Below are 16,221 nucleotides of genomic sequence, written 5' to 3' on the forward strand. Positions count from 1 at the left end.
TAAGGTTTTTCAATAGATAATCCATGTAGCAACAAATCCTTTAAGGTAGGCTTTGTCTACGCATTAGGATGCTTGTACTTTATTGTCATTTGCATAACTGGCTACACAATTCTGGCTGTATCTCTACATAAGGTAATGTATAAGATTGGCATGCAGCACTTAGCATACATCTTTTGATCGTCCACCATGAATTGATGTAATAATAACAGGGCTGTCAATTGATTATGAAGCATTTGACCTAGATGGAGCATGTATCACCTCTATTGCATATCTCTAACATGCATCAAAGGTGATGCACTTTCTCCACACCAAGCAGGCACGATTTCTGACAGTTCACATAAGCACTCACATTTTGTTGCATATATTGATGGCAAGGGCCAATTTTTTAGTATCTCAAAGAGACAGGCATGGCCTCTTACTTGACTTGTTGAAGGAAGCAAGTTGCTCGGAATGGACAACTCCTTGTCACGTTTTCTACACGCTGATGGAGAATGCTTACCACACAGTTCTGGTTACTTTCAATTGAAATTGCTCGACACGGTTGATTCTCTTTTTCATGATATCTACAGTCACATCCATTGGCTCTCAGCACAAACATATTTATGTGAAGCAAGGCTTCGATTTATGACTTTTACATTGAGATTTTACCCATTTGGGGCATGCTATGAGCACACTCCTTTGGGGAATTTCTCCATATGCCTGGAGCATATTTCAAGCCAACTTTTTCTTGCGCAATAGAGATAGTGATGATCTACATTTGAGCGAGCTTTTCTTTCGACATCTCCAAACAACTGATTTCAGCAGCATGACCAAGTTAGACAATGTTCAATATTGTTTATTTCTCCATGTTTATACATTTCCATTAGAAACTACTGCTGTTGTGCAAAGCACAAGGGTTTGCCAATTTTACATGAAGCAAGGCTTCTCCCTTGTTCCAAGGTATTTCCCAATGACTTGGCATCACGGGCAGCAACACACAAGTTTAGGGAACTGGCAAAATGGGAATATCACTCACAGAATCCCTACCATTACATCTGTGCAAGGCACTTATGGTTTTGGCTCTCACGTTTGAAGCCATCACTCTTGCCAAGGGCTTACAACTCTGCATAAAATGCATGTTAGCCAGGTGAAATGAACTCCATCACTTCTTGGTTTATGCTTCCGCTATAACACCAGACACTTTGTCAAGACCAAGATAAGTTTTGGATTGTTTAACATGCTTGTTAGTTGCTGTCAACACACAACAAAGGAACCTAAAATTTGGACTTCATTCCTAGGCAAAGTGCCAATGCTAAGTCATTCTCATACAGTCACGACCCCTGCATGGTAGGTAGCTCAAAATGTGTATGTGTTTTTTACCCTCTCTTGCTGAGAGAGTCATACCAGAAAACTGTGGAATGCTTATAGGATAAGCTACAAGTCAGGCATTAGATGCATAACACACAAATTGAGCACACACTCTAGAAATTTAAGGAAAGTTCCTCAGTCCCGCATGCTCTTTTTATCTCTCTTTCTTATTTCTCTTGAAGAATAATGCATACTTTCTAAGAAGCTTTTGCTACATGTTTCACTAGTGAGTCCTCCTGAGCCAAGATGCTCTAACTCTCAGCTAGAAATTGGGCAAGATGCCATCCCCATTAGTATTCATCGGTTCGAAGATTGAACACTAATTGCCATGAGGGCTATGAGCCACACACGCTGGCTAAGAGCCATTGTTAAATCTAGGGTAATATCCACTTGTTGGTATTCCTTGGATGATCAAACAGCTCTACCCAGTGGAGTACACATTGACGTTAATTGACAAGCAAGCGTCTTGTCATTACGGATGTTGAGGGTGTCATTTTTGCACTACATTTTTTTAGTGCGACGCTCAAGTGAGTTTTTGATAATCTTAAACTCACACCAGCTGATCTCTACCACAGAGTATAGACGTAGCAATCAGTTGTTGTGAAAGCATGGCTGTCCATAAGAGATCGACAGTTCACTTATGTGGGTCTCCTGCTCTCTCTATAGCACTATGGAGTGTCTATGGATATATTGTTTTGGGGTAAGACACGGCGGGTGATTGCTACATCACCCCATAGGCATTAAGGATCACAGTTTGATCTGCATTGAGGATCACACTTGATCTCTCCCAATTATACTTTCAAGGAAAGAATTCTTCAATCTACCACACTTTTCAAGTTGATTTCAATCAATCTATATATGGTTGACTATGTTGGTTACCGTTATCTGCTAGTTGAGCAGTTTCTACAAAGAGCCTTATCAAGGGGTTTGACTATGTAGATTCTACTCCAAGGGCTTGGATTGCAAATGAAACACCCACGGTTCCCAGTGCAATGCTATTTGTTTTTTTAGGTAGGGCAAGTGCTCCTCTCCATTTGAATACGGGTAAGTGAACATTATGTTCAAATCTCTAGGTACGCATCTATTGATTTGGTGTTATTCCATTTTTAATATGCTTTGCTTGGTTTTTCAAGACGTTTAAGTATGCTTGAATGTTATAGAGTCATGCCAAGGGCATGCTCGCACAAAGTATTTTGGGACAAGTGTCCACTCTATCTTTCTGCCTTATGCTGTACGAACCTACTTGTAGGGTTCAATTTGGCACATGTTGTCACATGGGATACAACATGGTCTAGGAACTCAAGGAGTTCGGTTTAGCCAGTGTGGAGCAATGAATGAGGTTCTTCTCACTCTTGTCACAGAGTGTTTAGAGTTACCTCCACACACAAGTACATCTTGTACTTGAAGGATGTTCTTTTTTCAAACATCCTTAGTTGAGACATATTCCACATGTGGCGAATATGAGTCTCTGGGACTGACACTAGTGCCCCTATTTCAAATATGTGTCACAACAAAGTCCCTAAGTGCTGGTCACATCTATTTTCCAGACCATTTTTAGCACGACGTATCAGGAGAAATTTCGTGGCCAAAAATTGTCGGATACTTAGAATGACTTGTTCAGCTACAGGTATTGCTAAACACATTACAGATGGTTGTTTATACATATAGCAAGGCTCTAAGTTTTTAATGAAAAAGTTTCATTGCTTGTACCTAGAAGTGATCATTGTTTCACCTTCTATTATGGTTCAGCCATTTCAGCAAGGCTTGAAATTGATTACCACTGACTACTTACCTTTCTCTTACCTTTCTCTTCACTGTGCTACGCACATCACATTTGCCATACGTATTGGCCAAGATAATCAAGGATATATAGGTTCGGATCTGTTTTTTGCTAAACGTATGCACACTAGGTGTTATGGGCCCTAGTGTTTAGCAAAGGCTGATTTGGAACAGCATGCATAATCCTCAAGTTATTGCTTATGAAGCATTTTGCACTCTATGTGAAGTATCTCTAGTAGATTACTTTTGGGTCTACTAATCACCAATAGAGGTCATGGCTCGGTTTGAGTGTTTGTGGATTTTTCAAGTTAACCACGATGGTTATTCCGGACATTGTTGACTCCTCAACAATGTTACACGATATTGTGATTCCCATTTAACAGTCATGTGGGATGACTGTCTGTAAACCGTAAGGAAACACACCTCAGTACTGTCAGCTATCCAAGGGGATAGGCAGATTACAAAGTGTAATCTTGCGCTAAAGGATATGCAAAATGCGTACATTAGCATCAAGCATATCCAATTAATAGGCATTTATTGCTCTATTTGGAGTTTACTGACTATCCGTTAAAGCATGTTTGCGACTAGGTTTAGTCTCTTCATGTATAAGTCAGGTTCTCAATTTTGAACATTGGTTATGGTTGTTTATTGATGAAATTTGAGAACAAGTCAAGGACTTAAACTTGGCCGATGAGTTACGTTAGCAAGTCACTTTCAATGAAATTGAAAAAAGTTACACACTTTAGACCGAAACATGTGTTTTCTGTTATGATATAATGTGGTACCTAAGTAAATGAATGCTATCCATCTCTGATGATTTATGCATTCTTGTATTCTACAGGCTAGGATAAAGGTTTGTTATTGCATGCACACTAGGTGTTATGGGCCCTAGTGTTTAACACTCTTTTATCTAAGGCGGCATGAGACTACATCTCCAGTTGTTTCAAGGATGAAACCTCTCTTTCGAATGGAAGGAGTAAATCATCAATCATTCCTGTAACTTAAGTTATGAGCATGTTATAAACAAAGGGTTTATATTCTGCAACTTAAGAAAGGACAATAGACATGCTGAGACCATAAACTTGCTACGAGCATAAAATATAGGTGGCAACACCATTCAAAGGTGCTAAGAGCATACATTTAGGATAGGCTAAATAGCATATGCACATTACAAACTCTTGATATGATTCTTATGGTACGGTTTTAAGATGATTTGACTAGTCTACAGTCAAGTCTATTGCTCTACAAATTTTGTGAACACTTATTCTTTTCACTCTAGTTTTCAAGGACGAAAACTCTTCCTTAAGGGGGGAGTAATGTCAGGACAAGGTTCCTACGGGGCAAGGCCCAACCTAGGGGGTCAGGGACCTAGGCCAAGGGCCTGGATTGGACCAGTGTGGACTGAGGATCCTCTTAGGGCAAGAGCTAGGAGCTAGGCCTATATAAAGAGTGGTAGGGAGGAGGATCCCATGTCTTAGTCTCCTAGGTCTTACAGAGATATTCTGCTTCATTGTTGGTATAAACATCCTCCAAATGATAGGCTTTTGAGAAGATTACCTTGTCGTGTGGATCGTGTATCACCACACATCCACCAGCTTTCTTTATTACCCTTCTATATGCACCATCAAACCACATGGTAAAAGCTCTGACCAAGTCTAGCTTCATCTCGTACTACTCTTGGATAAATTGGCTAATCCACAACTTTGCTGACCAAAACGTCCACCAAATGGGACCAACTTGTATGGTCGTCTTGAACTCGAACTTGAATTCCTGCAACTCTATCACCCACTTCATGATCCGCTTCCCTGGCTTTAAGTGTAACACCACTTCAGGCAACAAATTATTAGCCATTAACACATAAAACTTACGCACAATGAGGTGCACTTTGAACTTCCTGCAAAAGCAAAAACCAATGCCATGACCCATTGCTCTGCTTTAGTGTAAGTCACCTCATCAAGACTTATCACTCTGCCAAAATTTCTTTTACCCTGTCAAAAGCTTCTTGAGAATCTTCATCCCATTCAAAGCCGTGCACTTGTTGAGCCCTCTTTTGGAGAGGATACACATACTACGACAGCATCCAAAAAAAACACAACAAGTACTTTAGCTTATGCACAAAGGAGTCCAAGTCTTGCGCACTAGAGGGAGGTTCCATCATGACTAGTGTTTTGATCTTTTTCGGATCTGCCTCAACTCCATTTTGCGACACCACATGGCCTAGCAACTGTGCTCAACGTTGTGCTAGCTTTCACTTCTTAGGATTTAACTGACCTCCTTCTTCGTCTAGCCTTTGAAAACATAGCCGGAGCTTTGACAAATGATCTGCCCTTGAGCTATAACATCCAATGTCATCCATGAAAACTCTAATGAACCAGCCCAAGTAGGGACCAAACACCCTATTCATCCAGTCTTGGAAGGTGGCGTAGGCATTCACTAAACCAAATAGCATCCTACGATAGGCAAAGCATCCCCATGGAGAGATAAATGTCATCTTCAACTGGTCTTCAAGAGAAATTCCTATCTGAAAGTACCCTGAAAATCCATCCATAATAGATTACCTCTCATGACCTCCCACTTGATTCAAGATTTCATCTTGGAAGGGCAGCGGGTAGTGTTTTCTCTTGGTCACCGCATTCAATGGCTTGTAATCGATGCACACCCGCTGTTTTCCATTCTTCTTAGGGGTGATAACCACCGGAGAAACCCACTCCGAGTCTTTCACGGGGTATATGATACCTGCATCTAACGATTGGTTAATCTCCTGCCAAAGAGCCTCCTTCTGAATCTCCCCTAACCTCCTTAGTTTGTGCGCCTCTGGTTTACACCCTTCTTTAAGAACTATTTTGTGCTCTGCACCCTTTTCTCCTCGTAGATCCTCGTACTTCGTCGTAAATAAATTTGGAAAAGAGGCACACAACTCAATATAGCCTTGTCTCTCTTTCTTGATCAAATATTTGCTTAGCATAGCAGTTACCTCCTCTGCACCTATGCCATGAACATGTGGTTGCACCTCTCCTATTACATGGGAGCCTTCAGCAGTGACCCCAAATAAGTCTGCATCTATCTTTAGCATATCACCCTCGCTTTCCTCTTCCTCAGTATCTATGTAGCCCTGGTCATAGACTGTCTCAATTGCGTATTCATAGATTGTTGTATCATCTTCATGTTTCTTTACCCCAACCTGAAAATGGATCTCTTTAGTCTTTAAATCAAGCACCACCTGTCTCCCTCTCTCTTTGTCAGGCAAGGTAAACACCTTGCTTCCCCAATCTTGCTTAGACCCTATTGCAAGTAGCCATGGCCTACCCAAGATGATTGGATAAGCATTATCACCTGCTTTCATCACAAAGAAATCGATTAGGCACTCATTGCCCATCACTTTCACTCTTACATCTTGAGCCATGCCCAAACAACTGGCCTTGGTATGGTTAGCCATCCTCATATGTACATTTGATTTAGCTACTACTTTGACACCTGTTTCCTTCATAGTAGTAGCCTCCTTCATGATGCAAACATGTGCTCCACCGTCTATATAGGCCGGAACCTGCATCCTTTTCCAATGACCACATCCACTAGAGGAAGGACATCAGTCGGGCTACCCACTCTCAATGCCATGTTTTGTATTGCATGCACATTTCGCTTAGCCTTCGGTAGCCCCGTTCTGACACTGGTAGACCACTGTCTTCGTAGCTTGGGATTCAAAGCCAACAACTGACCAAAATTAATGTTAGCCTTTTGATTTTGAACATCGCTTACTAGGTCGTATTTTGGGTAGTTGCGCCCTAGCTGAAAGTCTACTTGCTTGATTTTGCGACATCTCTCCTTCTTGCTAGTTTCCGACTGCTCCTTGCCTTTGTACACTTTCTCTTTACCTTTACGGGCCCTCATCTCTGGCTCGGTTTTTGTCTCCCTTTCCATCCTTGCTCTTTTGTTGGCCAAAACTTCAACATCCTGCTTATCCACTCCGATGATATTCACTCTAGGGACATCACCACCATTGGGAGGAGCTGGCTGCACTTGATTCTCAACTACCTGCTCCCTCAGGCCATTGAGTTGTGCTTGGCCTCTACCTCTGCCAAACAACTGATAAATACCGCCTCTTTCTCTTAGCGGATGAGGAAAATCCGACGCATAGTGTCCTTCTTCACTGCAATTGTAACACCGGCCGGGTAGTGGCCTTGCCCTGCCCCTTGCTCCTCTTGGTTGACCTCTATCCAACACGCTTAGCTGCAATTCTTGCATTTGGTCAGACAAATTTTGCACGGTTGGCACCCAATTTTGTGGCACAATAGATACACCTCGGTTTTCCTGGTTCTCATCATGAACCACACCTCTTAGACCCTGAGGTTGGACCACCGCTTCATAACCCGACACGCCTTGTTTGATCTTCTTTTTGATTTTCTTGCTTTTTGCCTTTGCGATGGCCACTGCACTATTGTAGTTTTCTAGGCTCTCAAAATCCACTTTCTCCCTCACTTTAGGATGCAGGCATGCCATGAATTTATCGAGCTTGAAGTAGTCGCCATTGGCCAATTGCATGGCACCCGCTAACTCTACCCAGCACACTTCAAAACGATCCAAAAACAAACTGAACTCTTCACTTACATCCTGTTTGAGTGCCTTCAGTTTGGCACCTATCTCGACTAGGGATGCCTCTTTGCGGAAATCATGTAGGAAACGCGCCCGCAGAGCCGTCCAAGCATGCCTCAGCTCACCTTCCGAAGCTTCGTACCATACCTTTGCCTTCCTGCACATCACCAAAGGAAATATATGCATCTTACTGTTCTCGTTCGGCATACGCAACGACAGCATATACAGCTCAAAGTATGCAACCCACTCACCAAGATTTTCTTCACCTGTAAAAATTGGCCCATAGCTTCGAGACGCCATGTCCACCAACACCAAAAATTGCTTCTCTTCACTTAAATGGGAGCAATCAGTGTGCTCCTCTGTGGGGGCACCAGAAGATGGAGAGGGGGAATGGGGAACACGCCAAGCATACGAACAAAGGCCTCCCAATAGCTCAAGGTACTCGCAGCACCCCTATCCTCTCCAACACACCTTCAAAACACGCACGGCTTGCTAGTAGAGCTCCAGCTGCACCTCACCTAATAACACACACGGTTGGCAGTACCACAACCGAACACACCTATGCCACAATGTTCAATCCTTGCCCTTCAACACAGACAACACCTCTACCTCTCTCTCTCTCTCTCTCTCTCTCTCTCTCTCTCTCTCTCTCTCTCTCTGCAAACCCACACACCGATGGCTCGAGGCGCACACACACTTGTATGCAACACCGCGAATTGCACAAGAGCATAAGACGAGAGTAGGGGGGAAGGGGGAATTGACACCAAGAAGCGGGCAATGTTCCTTCACTTTACTCCAGATGATCCAACACAACCGGCTCCGTCGGCACAACCTCGACGAGCACCCCAAAAAAAAACTAGACACAACGACCTTCATTGATGCCATCCTGGTGGTAGAGATTCTTCCTTTGCTTCCTTGCTGCCAGGCACACGCGAGAGCTTTTCTCCTTGAATTTTCTTCCCTCCTTGATGAGTCGAAAAACCCTTCCGCCTCCCCAAGAAAAAAAAAACCCTTCTTCGTAAAAGAAACCCCAGTCCCTCCTTTTGTTTTTTCCCTCTTGGTCCTTTTTTCCCCATGGGGCAATGACGGCGCCGTCGTTGGTCCTTTCTCTCTTTGGCAAAAAAATTTGCCCTCTCTTTTTTTAAAAACTTGAGCCAAACCCTTCAACTTTCTTTTTCCCAAAAAGGGTTTCACCAGCTGGCTTACATATTATTGTGAACCCACTTAAGCTTTTTCTATTTCCCTTTACTTTTTAACTTTGGAGCTCCACCCCCTTATTTTTAGCCTTTACAAATAATAATCAAGGGGTTTTTTAAACCCTCGTTCCCCACATTGCCAGTGTTTTGTGCACTGATTCTCGAGTTGCAAAACGATAGTGAAGGTCGCCGACCCGAAATCCTAACTTGCCATCCTACACCACACTTGAACCTTCCTGAGGTCGCAAATCGGGGTTGCAAAAAATCAAGAAAATCACCTGGTGCTGCCTTGTTGGCAATGGTCATCAAATTCCCACCTAGCGAAACTCAATCACTGCAACTTCGATTGTCGAGCCATTAATTTTTCATAAACTTCACGTAACATGATCCACACTCCAGAACCGGGTCGAAGCTCAAAACCCATCGGATAGCGTATCTTTTGATGCTGCCAAGTGGGCACACACTCGACCCTCGGCTAATTTTCAAATGGCCATAACTTGCCCGTCTGAGCTCCAAAGGCCAATCCAAAAAAACCGGCATGCTCCACAGTTCTAGCTTTACACGTGTTTTTAGTGATTCCAATTTTCACCACCAGTATGTACATGCCCTGCTCGTTGGAGATTTGCAAAGCATTCCATCTTCGGACAATCATAACTTTCATATCGGGACTCCGTTTGACGAGCCGTCTGGACGGGTCCAAAGAGCATCTCAAAGACCACATTTTAGAACACTGACTTAGCATTTTGGGCACCTTTACCTGCTATTTCACCTGGATCATTCTGGGGCCTTTTTGGCCTTAAAAACTACATTAGACATACACTTCTGCCCCGACAAGCTCTCCCAAGGCCTTTGTTCCTACTTTAGCCCTTTGCCATGCACGTACTAGTACCCATAGCTCTCCATAGAGCACTTCCCTTCATAGACCAACTTTGGTTGCACCAACGTCTCAAAACTTAATTTAAGTACATGGCTTCATACACATGAAGAAGCGAAAACATCAATGTAGCTCGCTTCATCATGCAGTTGACAGAGTTGGCTTGGAGCTTATCCATTCCTAGATTAAGGACCGTTTTTCCATACCAAGGTTGATTATCTTCTAAATTAACAAACAAAAGTAGTGAAAAAGGGAGACTTTTCTTGAAATAATGCAATCAAAGCACCAAACCTAGCACTTTACATGTACCAATTATTGCAGCTACTGATGGTCGGTTTTTGAAACCGTGACCGTGAGAACCATAACCTAAGGAAGGGAAGGATTATTACCAAAAAATAAAGAAAAAAAAACAAAAAAAGCTATTTACCATTCACCATAACCCCCCCCCCCCCCTAAGGTAACCATTGGCAGGGCGCCGCCAGTTTGGCCACACCCCTCCATTATCACCAAAAGACGAGCTCTCTCTCCTACTGCTCGGCTCCGCCAAATATTCCCTCTCTCTCCTGCTCCACCGCTGCATCACGCGGCCCGGTGGGCGCATGAGAGGCCTAAGCCTCTGTCCACACCCCCACCGGCGGGCCGCCATATATATGATATACTCTCTCTCTCCCTCTTTCAAAGATTCTCATTCTCTCTCTACTTGTTCACACCCCAGCCCCGACGGGCCGCTATATTATATTTCCCCCTCCCCCCTCGTCCACACCCTCTTTGTCCTTATAACCCCCCCCCCCCAATCTTCACCTAGCCCTGAATCTAGCTCTCTCTCACCCTCTCTTAGAAACGGTCCCGTACACCTTTAAAAAGCTCTCTCTCTCTACCTCACCCCCACCCTCTCTCTCTCTCTCTCTCTCTCTCCTCTAAACTCCCACCCCTATCCTCTCAACCCTCCCCTCACAATATCACACTCCCCCTCTCTCTCCCTCTTTTTCCTTGGTGGGAACCACCGCTAGGCCACTAAGCACCTCTATCTCTCTCTCTCTCTCTCTCTCTCTCTCTCTCTCTCTCTCTCTCTCTCTCTCTCTCTCTCTCTCTCTCTCTCTCTCTCTCTCTCTCTCTCTCTCTCTCTCTCTCTCTCTCTCTCTCGTTGACTACATTCTCCCCCCCCTGTCTCGCCCTCTGTTGGCTATGGGCCTTCGGGGATCGCACGCTCTTGGCCATACACAGCCACACACCACCCCCCTATCCCCTCTCCCCTCCCTCACCACCTCACCCCACCCTCACCCCCTCTCTCGCGCTCTATACACCAGCCCGTAGGCGCCATTGTGAAGAAACAAACACACACACACACACACACACACGCTACGCACCCACCCCCTCTCTCACTCCATCTTCACCCCCCCCCCCCCCCCCCCCCCGCCTCTGCGTCGCCAACCAAAAAAAAAACTAAATATATAAGTATATATTTATATACATACATCCCCCCGTTCCCACGCACACTGGCGCACACACCTATACATATACACATACTCACAAACACACACGCACACTTATACACGCCTATACACATATATATTCGCATACACATACACACACACACATGCATATACGCACACTCACAGCATAAAAGAAGAAGGAAAGCCGAACGACATCGACAAAAAAGAAGGAAATCCGAATGACATCGACAAAGAAAGAAGGTGGCCGAATCACGCGACACCGAAAACAAAAAGAACAAAGGCGCCAAAGATATGCCCCAGCCGACCTCAAAAATACGTACGCGCTACACCAATGCAACGGCAAGCCACCATTTGCCGGTATCACGCAACCACGACACCATTTTCAGTAAACCGTAGGTTATCGTCATCATTTTTCAGTTTTCACCCAAGCCTTGTAAAATTCCCAACCTCTAGGTGATGGTCACAAAGGCCCACCTAGAGGTTTTCATTTTTAATAACTCCCAAGACAAAGCAAGGGTCAACCATACCAGGCCCACCGCCTTGCTTTGTCTCCCCGATTAGCTTATCCTAATCAAACCGAGATTACCCTAATCCAAGCAGCCAACACCTATAAAAGGGCACTAAGAGGTCACTATCGGGGGGGGGGACAGTTCATGAGAGGTCAGCACTTGGTAGAGTTTTAGTGAGAGGAATTGACACTATTAGCATTACGGGGAGGGGACTTGTGTGATGGTTTGTTTTCGGAATTTCACCATGTGAAGAGAGCTACGTCCACCTCTCGACTCCAATGGTCGATGCACACACACACACACACACACCTTCTTGGTAGCAAGTTTCGCATCATCGAGTCGTCTTTATAGAACGCACCAAGTAGATGCACCATCTCTTCTCCCTACCTCTCTATCACCACGGTGTGCCACCTCGCTGGAAGGAAGGCATTTGTAAATACTGCAAGAAATAATTCTCCCTCACACCCCCAAGGGTTTTCATCAATTGTCAAAGCTCTCTCTCTCTCTCTCTCTCTCTCTCCCCCTGTGTGTGTAAGTTTGCTGTGTTCACATCACCGTGGTCTCCGTCCTAGCAGCTCAAAGCTAGGTGGTGCCCCCTGTTCGCTTTACTGTGACCGGATCAAGGTGTGTCATCGGCCCCCTGCGTTTTAGAGGCCTTCGGGGTTCGTGTCTCGCTTTGCTCCCATCATTTGGTGCCCCCACTGAGGAGGGCTCTAAGAAACCTTCAGTTTACAATGCTAAAAGTGACGCACGCCATCAAGCATGGATGAATGGCTGAAGGAATTTTCTAACTGGAGGACGGAAGAGGAGGAGACTAAGGAGGCACTAGCTGCCTTCATCGAAGTACTACTGCCCATCTCGTGTCGTTAGTATTCAAGAGGTAAGCTCCCCATCTCGTGTTGCTCGTTCTAACCACAGGTTGAGAGCATCAGGTGGGAGGTCTATGAAGTGTCATCACTATTGTCAACCAAAACACACTGTCAATGAATGCCAACAAATGAAAGCAGCGAAGGGGCTGAAATTGTCTACATCGACATTCATCGTGAATAAGTCATCCACATCAAAGGAGGAAAGAAAACGGTAAGGCCTCTCTTCCTTAAGGAAACTGCAACCAAAGTTATAACCTTTACTCCAAAACAGCCTAAAGGGGTTGCTCGAGCCAAAGGTAAGGAAAGGTTAAGCCATTCTGGAAACACATGACCCCAAAGGGAGAAGCATCTGGCCAAGAAAGTGCTTCAAGCTCAGAGAGCCGGGTCGTACCCAGCTTGCCAAAGAGGAAGTCATCCGAAGCTAAGCGGCGGAAGGTCACCTACCAATTCGCACGACGCATGTGAGTACTACCAGTCCACTTCGACAATCCTGAAGAAGAAGTGGTAAGAAGGTTTCAGGGCCCTAAGGAAGAGTGGTTCGGCTACTACTCTCGCTATTTTGGAAGATGGGTGAAGGTCTTCCTCCTCTCCCTGTACAACTTATTCTGAAGAAGCTCTCCACCACCGGTGAAACCCAGTGGGCTAGAGACGAGTTGCAACTGAATGGAGTGGAATTCATGCAGCACGCCAACTACGATAATTATTTGTAGTTGCTGCTAGCCAAAAGGCTGGGAGTGGTCAGACGCGTCGCCATCACCCCATACGTGCTGAGCGATGAGGAAAGGTAGAGCCCATAAAAGGCGACGACCTCCTCTAGATGTTTCAACTCATCAACACTGTCACGGTAAGAGTATAAGTAAGTACTCCACCCTCTATGCATGATGGAAAACGGGCTGGAAAACGGTCCGACAACATTCCCGTTCAGATTCCTGCAGCATATGCATGTGAATATCTATGTAGATAGGAAAATCTTCTACCAACAAAAGATCGTGTACCTATTCGGTGCGGCGGTGCTAGGAGAAATCCTTAATTCCCCAAACCCTATCATTCTCCCCATATTGTATTACCACCATTCCTTTAATGTTTCTATCTTTATCATGTTTTAATTTATCCATCCAACTCTGTAAAAAGCCGCTATGAGCCGCTATTGTTGTTAGTAATATATATATATATATATATATATAAAGTTTGTAATTTCTTGAGTCACTACCATGGCAAGTGTTTCTTTCCCCACGTTCAGTGGAAAGAAGGAGAAGATCTCACACTCGACTTTTTGGATGATTTCGACATTGCTTGTGTGGTCTCCAACAAAGATGACGACGCTTCACGACTTCGAATTTTTCCTCTACTAATGAAGGTAGAAGCCAAGTCTTGGTACAATGCATTGCCTCAGGCTACCAAGAATGTTGGGATGTGTTACGGGCTGCCTTTGTAAAGAGGTTTGGTGGAGGAACAACTTTGGAGAAGCTATGGTAGCAGTTGACGGAATTGAAGCAAGGAAGTCTGCTATAGTATGCCACCTATGAGTCCAAATTTGTGGACTTATGGGAGAGATGGGTTGCCTCACTGGAGGAAGGCGAAGGAGCGCCAAATTTCCTAAAGAAGGACCATTTCATTGCTGGCCTATGGTCGCCGCTTAGAGAGAAGGTGAAGGAAAGGTTTCTTGCAACATATGAGTTGGCAGTAGAAGTAGCCCGCCTTAAGACAAGAAGCTACGCATGCAAGCAAGAGTAAACGAGTCAGAGGAAACAAGCTCGGCCCGACCAACCCCAGTGACTGCAACAACGAGTCATAGAGCCCAACCGCAAGAGGCATCAGAGAAGCAGCAAGACCTACTGAGTTGCATCACTACCCAATTAGAGAGTTTATTCGTGCATCTGGTGCAGCAAGGACATGCACCTGTCGGAAATCCAGAACAAGGAAGAGGACAACAAAGACACAACCAAGAGTACCACTGCTACAATTGCGGGGAAGACGGCCATAGTATGTACTACTGCCCACATACAAGGAGGCAAAATTTTAATAGAGGGGGGAGAAAGAATCAGATCTCTCCGCCAAGGGTAAGACCACCACTACCTAGGCAACCAGGACCCATCCCACCTCTCTAGATCCTTCGACCACCTGCACAACAACCACCACCACCACAACCTCTCATTCCACCACTACCCCCACCACCTGCTATAAACCAAGCGGTGAGTGTTATTAGCTTAGAGGCTAAAGGGAAGGCAAAGGTAGAAGAGACAGTTCAAGAGAAGCACAAAGGGAAAGCAAAGATAGAAGAAGTGGATGCTATGGGAGTGAAGCGTGCCAGGCACGAGGTAGCCTCTCAAAGAGAAGAGAAAATGAAAGGGAAGGCCGAGTCTAGCAAGCAAGAAGCTAAGCCGCGACTGAAGATAGACATCGTGGATTTCTCACTGGGTGAGTATGCAAAACCCTATGACTTAGTTCAGGATGTGTTGATGCAGGGCCCGAAGATAACTTGGCCGCAATTACTCCACCTTGCACCAAGAATGAGGAGGCAATGGACAAAAATGATGAGTACCAGGAAATCAAGACCAAGGATAGCTGGGGCTATCTCTGGAAGGGATCTCGACGACATCCTACTAACTATGGATGCCCACATCAAGGGGCAATGAATATCAAACATCTACATAGATGGGTGGCGCGCAAACATGCATCATGAGTGAAAAAATGATGCACCATCTAGGTCTAGAGGTAAGTAGGCCGGCACCCTGTCGAGCCCATATGGTAGGGTGCCGGCCAAGTGCCGGCCAAAATGGCAAATAATGTAAGAGTGAAATGCGTGGGCATTGTGAATGCGGTCAAAGTAAAAGCATTCAATACAAAAGTGGAGGTAGACATCTTTGTCATGCCACACAAAGGGGAGGGCTACCCTATCATTCTTGGGAGACCCTGGCTCATGGCAATGGAAGCTAAGCAAGATTGGAGCAGCGGAATGATTCAGATGAAGGACGCTAAAGGGAAGTCCATATTCTATGATATGAGGACTGGGAAGCAACGCAACATGATCTTGGAGGCTTCAGAAGATGAGTCCACCAGCGACTACTCGTCTACCTCAGGAGAAGAGACAACCACCATTGATGGGAGTGACAGTAGCATTGAAGTGATGGGGTTCATTCTTAAAGACCCAAAGAGATTGACACAATCTGAAACACCCCCGACAAACCAAGAGGAACCATCAGGTACGCAGTCCTTAGAGGATGTAGGTAAATTACAAAAGATGCTCTCAAATGAGTTAACCGATGAAGAAAGGAATCAATATGTCTCCATGCTATGACAAGATCACATGAATCACAGTGGTACAACACCACATAAAACTCAAGGAAGGTAGTAAACCCGTGGTGCAAAGGCTCAGAAGACTTGGAGTAATCCAACAAGAGGCACTACTTAAAGAAGTGAGAAGTTTTCTACAAGCACGTTTCATCTACCCTGTCAAAGACTCAGAATGGGTCTCCCCAGTAGTAGTCACACCAAAGAACAATGGTAAGTGGAGAGTCTGTGTGGACTATAAACCTCTCAATGCAGCCACGAAGAGGGATCACTTTACCCTCCCATTCGAGGATGAAATTCTCAATGAAGTGG

Source organism: Adiantum capillus-veneris, chromosome 2 (assembly GCF_014529385.1).
Source record: "Adiantum capillus-veneris isolate H3 chromosome 2, ASM1452938v2, whole genome shotgun sequence".
NCBI classification, from domain to species: Eukaryota; Viridiplantae; Streptophyta; class Polypodiopsida; order Polypodiales; family Pteridaceae; genus Adiantum; species Adiantum capillus-veneris.